The following is a 14,383-nucleotide window of genomic DNA, read 5'->3' as shown; positions in this document are numbered from 1 at the left end:
ATCCAAACTACTTGGTTGGACTGCTACGAGCAACACATAGCCCTGCCGCCGATTTCACTCCCTGTTTGCAGCGCTTTGCGTCAAGTTGTTGTTGTTCTAGAGTGTAAGCAGATGGCTATGAATTTCACAAATAATAATAATATAAACATTGCTTCCGGGAAGTGGATCAAGTTGCTGATAGTTTAGCTAGATATATCCATTTGATAGCCGATCGTCTGGACTACGGGTGAATTCTACCCCAGATTTTATTTCTCTTCTTCTTGTAAATGATATGACCATTCTATGAGAAATAAAGTCTTTTACCCGTCAAATTTTTGTTGTTGTTGTTGATTCACACAGAGACAACCGACACAGCCAGGCCCATTTTATACAGCATGTACATCACAACCAGTTTTGGGAACCAATCCTGCCTAGGTTTTACCAGGTTTGAAAACCTTCTAGCTGGTTCATGAACTAGTTTAAGTCTGGTTTCTCCTTTTTTTTCCTTTTCTTTTCCTCTTTTCATTTTCAAGTTTAAGTTTAGTATTTCAAACATTGTTTCGAAATTTTAAATATTATTCAGATGTTTCTATAAAATTCTTATTTAGAAATTTTGTAAACATTCATGTTTTCAAAAATTATTTAGAATTAAAAAGTTTACATTCTCCAAAAAAAATTCAAAACAATTTCAGAAATGTCGCGGTGCCAAAATTTCTTCAAAATTTCAAAGAATGTCCCCATTTTCAAAAAAATTTAGGAATTTAAAAAAAATCACCTTTTCCAGAATTTTTTTCAATTTCTTTTAAAAATTAAAAAGTTGTTTATATTTTTGCAAAATCTTTGAGAATTTCAAAATTTTCTTCACTATTTCTAAAAATGTTCAGGAAAATAAAAAAAAATAGTAACAATTTTTTTTGTAATCTTAGAAAATTATTTGAATCTTGAAAAAACTGCGAACAATATTTTACGATTTTCCTTTTAGTTCTGCTGCTACCATTAGTTCTTAAATGTTAACATCGCGCTTCTATCATCAGGATTCATCAATTCCAACGGCTAGGAATAGGCGCTCGCCAACGTCACTACGAATGAAGTACTTTTGCAAACTACGGAATTTATTTGACCACTCATCATCTGTATCTTGGTTGGAAAGATTTTTGAATTGGTCCCTTCAATCCGGAAGGGAGGGAGTAATCGTCATTATCCATTTTTAAAGTGTCCAACGGTCGGTTGGGAACAACAAGCACAAGCAGGCTCCATTGTTAAAGTGTCAATGTAGAGCATCCACCGTAGGAATGAACCCATGATGGGGGAAAACATGGAGCCACCAGCCTCCACGAACCAGGTGCCCCCGACAGTGTCGAAGAGCCACCAGCCTCCACTCGAAAAGTGTCCGACCGTTGGATATAGGCCCCACCCTAGGACCATACAGCGAATACAAGAGCATCTGACTACTGACAAAACCAACACAATGAACTTCACCAAATGGGTAGCTCGACAACGTCCAATAGCTGGATAGATAGAACAGAAAGCCTTTCTTTTCGTAGCCCCGATAAAATGCAACAGACGGCCAGGTAGAGGAAGGGCCGACAATATGAGGATGCCTATTCAGCGCCACCTTGTCATCCTTTCTTTTCAACTCGGCAACATCCGCTCCCTCAGGGCAGCGTCGAAAAACTGAGTAGACACAAAGAGGGCCATCATCTGACACCTCATTCCCCACCCACAACTGTCAGGTATAAAACACGTCAAACGAGGGGCCCTGGCTATGCTCGCTGCCCACGCTTCATAGGGTTGTCGCCGCAGTGAGCGACTGAAGGCGCGATCAGTCGACGGTGTGGAGGGTGCCAGGCAGGTATAGTGGTGCGCACTGCGGAGGGATCGAGCAACGCGGAGGGTGTCGGAGGGCGTGGATGACCCCAAGAGGCGGGTGCCCAACATCCTTTAAAGGGGTATAACAGGTCAGATCACCCCACTATATATGTACTTTTTTATTTGCAAAGTTAACGTGCATTGAAATTGGTAGGGGATTTGTTCCCTAAACAGTTGTCTACGGCTAATACCATGATCAAGACCAACATGAACAAGTGTTGCCTAACTTGCTCGTGCATTCAAGATTAGAAAAGGTGAATGCAAGATATATTTATACATTAGTTATACACTGGCACGTACATTGATATGCATTCACTTAGATCAATCTAGCAGTCCCTTGCTCGATTGCTGATTCTCTTCTTGTATTTGTCATTTGAATTCCCTGACCAACGGGTGAATTGTCACCAACACTTTCTGCCGGCATTCTATTACGCTTCCTAGCCTTTTGAGCCCAGTTGGTGAGGCCTTCGGATATACTTTCATCGAACATGGCTTTCTTGAATGAGCTTCCCATCTGCATTGGTACACAGATAGAAAATTAGCATCTAACTTAGAGAAGTAGTTTGAGAACATCAACAACAATCTGTGATCACACCAATCGTGAACCACAGAAAATGGAAGTGTTACCACTATAATGTACACTTTATAAACATGCTATCTTCTACTTGAGCAACTAGTACATTGTTTAAAATTGGATAGTCACCAAATTAAAATAAATTACCAAAGGTTCCTGAATAAATAAGTTAGTGCGAACCCAATTGAATTTAGCCAACTTACTTGAGATATGAGAGCAAACAGAGGTAGTGTGCTGTATCCACAGAGGAGTTGACTGATGACACTGAATGTACATGCATAATATGAGTTCCTGCTTCCTTGAAAGCTCAAAATGCCACAATTGAAAAATATTACAGCTTACCTTATCACCAGACGAGTAATAGCATATGCTGGTTTTCCCATAATACATGATTTAAATCCATGTGTTACCTGCAAGGGTTGGTGACTGCTAATTTGAGTTTACTGTTACATTTTTACATATATATAAAGTAAATATAGAGAGCCATAATACCTAGCCAAACAAGTTGTTATGTTCTAGATGTTTGAGTATTTGATTTTATCAATCCTTTCCTTGGTAAATCACAATGACATATTTTTATATAACAGTGGTCCATCATGTTATTCTTAAGTATTTCCAAAGTCCAGTATATGTTTGGTACGGTGAGAAGGGAATTAGCTTATTGTTCTTACCAGCAGCCAGAAGAAAAATGCAATCTCAAATGCATTTTGGAACAAGATGATATGGATCAATAGAAGGACTAGTTTAGGCCGGTGGAACCAAAACAAATCATCTGAAAGAGCTACAACTAGCTCCCCATCTATTGCAGTATGCTTCTGGGCAACATCGATAGCTAGCTCCGTGATAATATGCTCCAGCTTACTTCCGACCACAAGTAGCAACTGCACGGAATAAAACACGCCTAATATGTTAGTGAATAAAAAATGTATATAGTACATATATTAATTATGAAACTTCTTTTTTTTCTTAGAAAAAATATTTGTATTATTTAAATTAACCAAATTATTAGGTCCAAACAATAGAACTTTGCAGGTGCAAATGCTTTTAAACCCGTTTCTTTTATACAACATTTTCTAAGATACAAGGGAAGCTACCAACATTTTCTAAATAGTATTATTTGTATTGAACTGGTGTTAACAACATAAATGTGCTAGAATTTTAAGATACAAGGGAAGCTACCAGCCAACCAAATATTTCACATCGCTTTCCATGACCTCTAAAGTGATTTTTGATAAATTCGAATTCTTGCACATGTCTGATCATTTGAGGACCTAGAAATTTTGCCCCAAGAATACATAATAAGCATTGCTTTACAGCTTAATGGGAAAAATGTTTAGTTAAATTTCTAGAATAGGCAGTGTATGTATACCATTATCGTTGCTTTGCTGGATCTTGTCCTCCCAGTGTTTCCATTTTCTTGTCTGGATGGAACGAACCAAATCTTTATAGAAAGGAAATGTGATAACCCATTTTGAACACAAATTAAGGTTCATATTTTGAATACCTGTGTGATTCCAAGAATAACTGTAACAGCACTGAGAACCACATGGGTAGCTTCTAAGACGAAGATAAATATGTGTAACTGATGGATAGCTTGGATCGAAAGAATTGGAACTTTGCCCTGAGGAATATGAAATCATATATGAATAGTGGGTCATTTTAAGCAGCGCTAGCTTATGAAAGATGAATGGCAATCATAGGAAAAGGACAATATGCTTCCTACCAACATTCAGAAAATCACAATATTGTAACATAGTTTTTGAGATAAGCTTTGTCAACATCAGCTCAAAATGTCTACACTCGTTATTTCCTAAAAAAATACGTGGATGGCCAAAGTTTAGACATTGCACGTAATTCAACTTATTTTAATGAAGTACCAATCATGGTCAACAAAAAAATTAAGGTCAGACAAAAGCCGACAAGCCTCCCGAGATAGGTAGCTTTGATCACTTCCAGTAAATACCGGCTGCATGCCGCCGGTGACTTCCGTCCGGCAAAACAAAAAAAAAAACCTTTTGTTTTTATTTAATTTCATATTAGCTTGTCTTTAAGTCAAATTTTATAAACTTTGTTCTCTCATACTCCCTCCATTCCTTTATATAATGTGTAAAAAAATGTAAAAGTCAAACGAGTGCATGTTTGATCAAGTTTTTAGAAAAATCTATCAATATCCACAACACCAAATTTGTATCATTTCATCCATCATGAAAAGTTGTTTCATATTTTATCTATTAGGCATTGCAGATGTTGACATTTTACTCTATAATCTTGGTCAAACATTCAAATGGTTGACTTGCACGAAAATCGATACACCTTATATTCTAAAACGATGGAAGTATATTTAATTCTACGATATCAAATCAATACCATTAAATTCATCACTAATTAAATATATTTTCACGACATATATACTTGTTATAAGTGTTTGTATCGTTTTCTATAAACTCGGTCAAACTTATGACAAAACTAATATGCAGAGTAATAAATAAAAGCAGAGGTAGTACCTTATTGAGGCAGTACTCACTGGAGGCGCCTCCTCGTGCTGCCCACCACACCAGTGAACACGGTAGCGGCAAAGTGCCGCGCAACCTTGGTGGCACCGGCGCCGGCGCGCGGGCACGGCAGGAGGTGGTGCATCAGGCTCTCCCGGACGCATATCTTCTGCATGGCGCCCTGGAACACGGTGAGCAGTAGGGAGATGAAGCCCAGCAGCATCAGCTCTGCAACCGACCGAATCAACCGGCGTCAGGACTTAGGACTGGAAGGCAGAGAGCATGGCAATGGTGGTTGGGAACCAAGCAATTGCGTACCTTCTTTGAGCTTGAGCAGGGCCTCGTACAGCGGCTTGCGGCGGCCTTTTGTGAGCCTCTGTTTATATACACGCAAAAGTGGTTCAAACGGTTTAGCTACCTTGCATGTTGGTGATGGATGCATGCAAGACAATAGGCTTTGGGGGGAACCGGCACAACCCTCTAGGGGTGGCCTATCACAGATATATATAATGAGGTGGTATATAATGTTACAATATACACATGTAAATACAGTCTAACACCCTCCCTCAATCTTAGCCACTTTCTAATGAATCTAGAAGGGTAAGATTGCGCCTGCAAGTCTCAAACTGTGGCAAAGGCAATGACTTGGTGAAAATGTCAGCAAGTTGATCCTTGGAAGAAATAAACTTGATCTGTAGTTGCTTCTGAGAGACACGTTCACGCACAAAGTGATAGTCAACTTCAATGTGTTTCGTTCGGGCATGGAATACCGGATTTGCAGAAAGGTATGTAGCACCGATGTTATCACACCAAAGAACAGGAGGCTGTGATTGGGGTATACTTAACTCCTGAAGCAAGGACTGTACCCAGATAATCTCTGATGTGGCATTGGCCACAGCCTTATACTCAGCCTCAGTACTGCTACGTGAGACAGTAGCCTGTTTCCGAGCACTCCAGGCAATCAGGTTAGAGCCAAAGAAGACAGCATAACCCCCCGTGGATCGCCTGTCATCCGGATTGCCAGCCCAGTCTGCATCAGAATATGCTGAAAGACAACCAGAGTCAGACGGCCGAATATGCAAACCATGAGCCACCGTGAAACGAATATAGCGCAAAATCCGCTTAACAGCAGACCAATGAGTGTCACGGGGTGACTGCAGATACTGGCAGACTCGGTTAACAGCATAGGAAATGTCTGGTCACGTGATCGTCAAGTACTGGAGCCCACCAACAATACTCCGGTACTCGGTCGCATCAGAAGAAGAAAGAAGCACACCATCAACAGCATTGAGCTTATCAGTGGTAGACATGGGTGTAGTCGTCGGTTTGCACTTAAGCATCCCAGCTCGCTGCAACAAATCCAGAGAGTACTTCTTCTGCGTCATAACAAGGCCAGCAGCACGAGAAGTAACCTCCACACCAAGAAAGTAATGAAGCTTCCCAAGGTCCTTGACCGCAAAATCAGCACCAAGTGAGCGAACAAGCGCAGTAGCAGCCGACTGAGAGGAGCTGACCAAAATGATATCATCTACATAGACCAACAAGTACATAGTAACCTCAGGCCTTTGAAGAAGAAACAATGAGGAGTCAGCAGTTGATGATGCAAAACCATGAGCACGAAGAGCCATTGCAAGACGAGCATGCCAAGCACGAGGAGCCTGCTTCAGACCATAAATTGCCTTGGACAGACGACAGAGATGATCAGGGCGATCCGGATCAGAGAAACCCGGAGGCTGGCGCATGTAAACCTCCTCCGCCAAGACACCATGAAGAAAAGCATTTTGAACATCAAGCTGACGAAGAAACCAACCTCGAGTAACAGCCAGAGAGAGAAGAAGTCTGATGGTAGTAGGCTTGACCACTGGACTGAAGGTGTCTTCATAGTCAAGTCCAAAACGCTGTCGAAAACCACGAGCAACCAGACGAGCCTTATAGCGCTCAATGGACCCATCAGAATGCCTCTTCACTTTGAAAACCCATTTGGAATCAATGACATTTACCCGTGATTGTGGAGGAACAAGAGTCCATGTCTGATTGCGAAGAAGCGCTTGATACTCCTGCTCCATGGCCTCTCTCCAATGAGGAATGTGCATAGCAGCTTGATACGTGCGTGGCTCAGAGGATGGATCTGCGAGAGCAGCAGACATGCACGCCGCTAACCAAGCAACTGTGCCATCATGACGTTGCTTAGGCTGAAAAATGCCACTCCGACTGCGCGTATGTGGACGTAGAGCAGCAGCAGGAGCCGGCGGAGGCGAAGGTGACGGAGACGTGACAGTCGCCGGAGATGCAGGAATCACCTCAGGCGAGCTCGGGACAGACGACTCCGGGCTGCATGGCGAAGACTGGCCCGACGACAGGGGCTCAGAGGCCATGGGCGAACCGAGGGTGGGCGAGGCCAGCTCCGGTGACACCGGCCCAGACGGCCTTGGCGAGGCGAGAGCAGGCGAGGCCGGCCCTGGTGAGAAGGGCCCAGACACCCTGGGCGAGGCAGGGGCGGGCGAGGCCATGCCTGGTGATGACTGCCCCGACGCCCTGGGCGAGACGGGGACCGAGGAGGCCGGCCCAGTCGGCGGGGTTGCAGGGCGCGACGATGGCGAAGGCAGCCCAGAAGCCAGAGGCGACCGGGCCAGGACGTCGATCGGCCGTGCATGAGCACGGAAACCAAGGCCATGCAGGGGCGCCATGTGCTCCTCATGCACAACAGAAGGTGCCGAGGATGAAGGCGATGGCGACGAAGAGGAAGATGGCGCTTCCAGAATCTCCAAACGAGCCCCACGACCAGTGCCTGCACCATGGTTAGGCAACAATAGAGGAGAATATGCAACATCATCAAATTGGTCAGAAGCAACAGAGGATGAATGCATGACAGGTGGCTCGGTAGTGGACACAGGGAGGTTGGCAAAGGGAAAAACATACTCATCAAACACAACATCCCGAGAGATGTAGACACGATTAGTGGGAACATGAAGACATTTGTATCCTTTATGAAGAGAGCTATAACCAAGAAAAACACACTTCTTGGAACGAAACTCGAGCTTACGCTTGTTATATGGACGGAGATGGGGCCAGCAAGCACACCCAAACACCTTGAGAAAGGTGTAGTCCGGTTGTTCATTAAGGAGAACTTCAATGGGAGTCTTCATATTCAAAACACGAGCGGGAGTACGATTGATGAGAAAACATGCAGTGGTGAAAGCATCACTCCAAAAACGAAACGGAACAGATGCATGGGCCAAAAGAGTCAGACCAGCTTCAACAATGTGACGATGCTTACGTTCTACTGAACCATTCTGCTGATGTGTATGTGGACATGCTAAACGGTGAGTGATCCCAAGCGACTGAAAGAAGGAGTTGAGGTTGCGATACTCGCCACCCCAGTCCGACTGAACATGAACAATTTTGTGCTTGAGAAGGCGTTCAACATGTTTTTGGAACTGAACAAAAATATCAAACACATCAGATTTACGTTTGATAAGATAAAGTCAGGTAAAGCGGCTGTAAGCATCAACAAAACTGATATAATAATTATGACCACTAACAGAAGTCTGAGCAGGACCCCATACATCTGAAAACACAAGTTCTAAAGGATGTTTCACCTCACGACTGGACTCCGAAAAAGGAAGTTGATGACTCTTCCCCTGCTGACAAGCATCACACACTGCTACATCTTTATTACTAGACACACTAGGAAGCTCATGACGACGCAAAACATGCCGGACAATAGGTGTGGCCGGGTGACCAAGACGAGCATGCCACTGTGACGGAGATACCCGAACTCCACTGAAGACGCGAGCGACGCCAGGATGCTCCAGACGATAGAGACCTTTGCAGAGCCGCCCACTAAGAAGAATGTCCCTCGTGCCCCGATCCTTAATAAAAAGATCAAAAGGATGAAATTCACAAAGCACATTATTATCACGAGTGAGTTTAGAAACTGAAAGAAGATTACGTGTCACAGATGGAACTCGAAGAACATTGCGAAGTTGAAGACTCCTATTGGCATGTCTAGTGAGAAGTGATGCTTGACCAATATGAGAGATGTGCATACCTGCTCCATTGGCGGTGTGGATCTTGTCGGAGCCATGGTAGGGTTCACGAGTGTGAAGCTTCCCCATCTCACTGGTTAGGTGCTCTGTCGCCCCAGAGTCCATGTACCAGTGGGGATCAATGGAGTAGGACTGAGTGTGTCCCTGTGGCTTCTGCGGCGGCGGACGATCAGCCATGGCGACCTGACGAGCAAAGTTGCGTGTATCCTTCCTGTCATTGCCAAGACCAAGAAAACCCCGCTGGAAGCGCTTGTGACACTTCGAGGCCCAGTGCCCATCGCGACCACAAAGCTGGCACACACGTGGACCGCCAGCCCCTGGTAGCGTCGCAGTAGGAGGAGGGGCCGAGGCGGGTGGTGGTGACTGCCCCGAAGGAGCCCTGGATGAAGCAGAGGAGCGACCACCCTTGGTGGCGGCGTTTGCCGAGAGGGCGCCGTTGCCCCTGGATCGGCGCGTCTCGACTCGTTGCTCAGTAAGCAGGAGGCGTGAAAAGACCTCGTGTGCTGGCATGGGCGTGGAGTTGCCCCTCTCATTGATGATCTCGACTAGGGCGTCATACTCCTCATCAAGACCATTGACGATAAACGAGTTGAACTCGGAGTCGGTGAGGGGCTGTCCAATGGAGGCCAGCGTGTCGGCGAGACTCTTGACTTTGTTGTAGAACTCAGTGGCAGTGGAGTCAAGCTTCTGACACTCCCCAAGTTGGCGACGGAGCCCAGATACACGAGCCTGCGACTGTGCCGCAAACGAGCGCTCAAGAATAGTCCATGCCTCGTGGGACGTCTTGGCGAGGACAACAAGCCCAACAACGGCCGGAGAGAGCGACCCCTGGATGGAGGAGAGGTTCGCCTGATCCTGCCCTGTCCAGACACGGTGAGCCGGATTATAGACCGGACCATGCACGCTGTCAACCAGCGCAGGAGGGCAAGGGAGAGAGCCGTCGACATAGCCAAGCAGGTAGTGACTCCCAAGAAGCGGAAGAACCTGCGCGCGCCAGAAGATGTAATTGTCCGACGACAACTTGATGGTGATGAGATGGCCGAAGTGAAACGGCGGCGGCGGCTGCGATCCCATCGAGGAGACTGGCTGAGGTGAGAACACCGTGGAGACAGTCGGAGGGGCAGCCGGCGCGGTGACAGAGGGCGCGATGGCCGCGGTTGACGCCGCGAAGCCTGCCAGCGCGACGTCCTCCGCCATCAGCGGCGCAGTGTACGAGGGCGCGACAGCCGCGGTTGACGGGGCGGCGGTGGTGTGGGCCACAAGCGCCTGCCCGGGCGAAGTAGCAGCCGGCGGGAGCGCGAAGAGGGAGCCGACGCTCCGTGTCCCGATCGGCGCCTGAAGGGAGGCGGCATCCAGCGGCCTCGAGAGAAGTGCCGCGAGGGAGGCCGGCAGAAAACCAGTGGCGGTGGAGCCGGACGCAGCGGCGGACGTCATAGCAGTCGGGCGACGGCGTCGGCGGGCGCGGCGGCGGCGGCTGTTTAGGGTTTTTAGGCGGAAGCGGACGTAACCTAGCGTGATACCATGTAAGACAATAGGCTTTGGGGGGAACCGACACAACTTTCTAGGGGTGGCCTATCACATATATATATAATAAGGTGGTATACAACGTTACAATATACACATGTAAATACAGTCTAACAATGCATGAAGCTCAATTAATGATGGACGATGCAGACCTTGCCGAGGCGGTGGAGCAGGCGCTCGAAGAGCAGGGAGATGAGGACGATGAGGGAGCACACGGACGCGACGATCCACGTCGGCGTGTGCTCCAGCGTTATCTCCACCGCCCCGCCGCCGCTGGCTCCTCCGGCCATGGCAGCCAAAGCTCAGCAGGTTGCCCGGTCAGACCCAAGGGGACCCTGTTCTTCGCCGGCAATGTCAGAAGGGGACGCCATTCGTGCTCATACATATATGATGGCCCGTCTTAAACTTTGACTTGAACATTAGATAGACGAAGGGACGGTCTCTCACAAAAAACCAACGTCATGAAATATCTTGAGACCTTCCTACCTTCTATCTATCTTGTGGCTGGCCGCTGATATCTTGAAACCGGTGTGCTGTGCCCTTCCCATGGGGCTAACCTGCGGGTAGTATGATGACGACAGGGACAACGACGCAGCGAGAAAGAAAGACACGGACCAAGCCTGCCTCTAACGGTCCAAAACAAGGTGAATCTGGTGAAGAGCATTCTGCCTCTGACGTGCGTTCAATATCTATCAAAGCTTAACAGTAGACCATAGACGAGCTACGTCTGTATTTTATTATTATCCCGGTCAGCATCTTATCTGCTCCAATTAAACAAGAGCTTTTTTACGGTACCCTGATACTCCCAAGGCAGGGGTAGGAGTACCAGTTAAATCTAACCCTTCATTCAAAAGGGCACTTTAGACTTTTTGTCTCGCTGTGTAAGTTTTGTCTTTATATCTGGATCTAACTCCCTCCTGATGAGCCGCTCGAGCACTATCTCCCGCCTCCATGATCGAGCGACCTTGCACGGCCATGGCTGCCTCCTCCCGTTGGCCCCGTTGCATGCAACACATGCATGTAAACTTAATTTCAACCTTTGGTCGCCAGCGAGGCCCCTCTGATGTCTGCCTGATCTTAGATTTCCACCAATTCATACTTCTCTTCCCTGAGCAATTATGAATCAAGGTTAACCGCATTGCTTTTCTTTCTTTTATTTTATTTTTTGAACCGGGCATTACCCCTTCTATTACTGCAACATAACGGAAATACAACAGTCCAAAGAGGGAGAAAAGGGGAAGCGAGTTCAACGCATCGCCAGGAAACCCACTGTGAACACTCGCCATCGAGATTACTCACTGTGGGGCGAAAACCCGACGACACCGTACTTCTACAACTAGGAACCAGGGCCAGTCAGCCCCAAAAGAGCACAAAACACAAGCTCGCGACAGTCGAGCAGCATAAGTTTTGAGGCCCGCGCAGGGGAGAGCAACTCAAACATCAAGCTAAACCACAGGGATGCATCTCGAGCAGAATCAACAGGCCGCCTCTTCATGGCTCGCAGCACAAATCCTCATCATCATTGATGCATTCTCCTTCAGCATCTTCGCCCCGTCCCTCATGGCAGTCGCCTCATCTTGCTTCATCATTCCTGCCCAGTAGCAAATTAAGGCACAAGCAGAGAAGGTACATTCAAACGGGTTTGTAAGTGGTTTGAATTCAAAAGTAGCCCTGTTGCGACACGACCAGATCGCCCAGCACACAACAGCGATCCCTGCTGTATAGAATATTTTTCCCTCCAGGTAAGAATGTAAAACACCACGAATAGGCCTGCCAAATATTATCAGGGCACAAAGCAGTGCCAAACATGCATGCCACTGTCCTCCAGGTTATCCTGGCAACAGGGCAAGTAAAGAACAAGTGCTGTGTGGTCTCTCTTCCTCCGCAAAAAGAACATTTTGGATTCCCTTTCCAACCTTGATGTTTCATCACATCCCTAGTCAGGACAACATCCTAAAAAAGTTTCCACAAGAATATTTGAATTTTGAGAGAGATTCTGGCACTCCATATCCATCTGTAGTCGCATCCAGCAACATTCTTTTCCAGGAACGAGTAAACAGATTTGGTGGTAAAAGAGGTTCTCCCACCCAGGCCCCATTTGATCACATCAGTAGCATCCGAAACACATGCTTCTCTAGCCATTTTCCCCACAACACCCCATTGGTCATTAAGCTCACTATTCAACCTCCTTGTAAAGAATGAGGAGGGATCAGCATTTAGGCATTTATCAAAAGTGCACTCAGGATAATTGCAGGTAGAGAAAAGACGAGGAAACTGCACAGCTAGAGGGATATTCCCCCCAATGGGGTCAACCCATAATCTAGCAATGTTTCCAGACTGCACAATCACTCTCCTCCCTGCCATATAAAGATATTTCACCTTCATGATAGCTTTCCAGGATGGTGAGTCATTGCACTTCATTTTAATGTCAGCCACAGTAGCCCTACCGAAATATTTAGCTTTCACAATATCCTGTCATAAGCCAGATTTAGTTTCTAACTTCCACCACCACTTAGTAAGCAGGCTGAGGTTCTGCTTATGTAAATCTTTCACACCCAGCCCTCCTTTATTCTTGGATCTACAAATTCTAGTCCACTTAACAAGGTAGTACCGTTTCTTATTCTAGGTCACATGCCAAAAGAATTTTTTTCTACACTTGTCAATCCTGGCAAGTATAGTTTTAGATAAAAGGAACATGTACATATAGTAGAAAGCAATGCTAGAAATATTCGCATTAAGCAGCGTCAAGTGTCCTCCAGATGAGGCATTGCCCCCAGGCCAGAGTCACATCTCTTAATAAATCTGGACTCTAAAAAGTCCCAGTCAGCTACTCGCAAAGAAGAAAAGGTCACTGGCACCCCAAGATATTTCATGGGAAAGTGCCCTATTTGACAATCAAAAACATCAGCATATGCTTTAAGTATATCATCATCCCCCTACACACAGGATCTGACTTTTCTGGAAATTGATTTTGAGCCCAGACATGAGCTCAAAAATGTATAACAACAACTTCATGTTCACAGCTTTATGCAGATCATGATCTATGCACAAGACCGTATCATCTGCATATTGCAATATGGCCACTCCATTTTCAACAAGATTCGGAGCGAGTCCAACAACTAGATTATTTTTCTGCGCCTGCAGGACCATTTTGTTGGAAATATGCCCTAGAGGCAATAATAAAATTATTATTATATTTCCTTGTTCATGATAATTGTCTATTATTCATGCTATAATTGTATTATCCGGAAATCATAATACATGTGTGAATACATAGACCACAATGTGTCCCTAGTGAGCCTCTAGTTGACTAGCTCGTTGATCAACAGATAGTCATGGTTTCCTGGCTATGGACATGGGGATGTCATTGATAACCGGATCACATCATTAGGAGAATGATGTGATGGACAAGACCCAAACCTAAGCATAGCACAAAGATCGTGTAAGTTCGTTTTGTGAGAGCTTTTCTAATGTCAAGTATCATTTCCTTAGACCATGAGATTGTGCAACTCCCGGATACCGTAGGAGTGCTTTGGGTGTATCAAACGTCACAACGTAACTGGGTGGCTATAAAGGTGCACTACGGGTATCTCCGAAAGTATCTGTTGGGTTGGCACGAATCGAGACTGGGATTTGTCACTCCGTATGACGGAGAGGTATCTCTGGGCCCACTCGGTAATGCATCATCATAATGAGCTCAATGTGACCAAGGAGTTGGTCACGGGATCATGCATTACGGTACGAGTAAAGTGACTTGCCAGTAACGAGATTGAACAAGGTATTGGGATACCGACGATCGAGTCTCGGGCAAGTAACGTACCGATTGACAAAGGGAATTGAATACGGGATTGATTAAGTCCTCGACATCGTGGTCCATCCGATGAGATCATCGAGGA

The 14,383-nt window shown here is 46.0% G+C and overlaps 1 pseudogene; it reads right to left on the bottom strand.

The window, feature by feature from the left end:
• Positions 1–2,164: 2,164 nt before the first annotated feature.
• LOC123152793 (MLO-like protein 1) lies at positions 2,165–10,777 on the bottom strand (annotated as a pseudogene).
• Between the last annotated feature and the right edge of the window lie 3,606 nt (positions 10,778–14,383).

Source organism: Triticum aestivum, chromosome 7A (assembly GCF_018294505.1).
Source record: "Triticum aestivum cultivar Chinese Spring chromosome 7A, IWGSC CS RefSeq v2.1, whole genome shotgun sequence".
Taxonomy (NCBI): domain Eukaryota; kingdom Viridiplantae; phylum Streptophyta; class Magnoliopsida; order Poales; family Poaceae; genus Triticum; species Triticum aestivum.
This window is presented reverse-complemented; position numbering and strand designations above follow the sequence as displayed.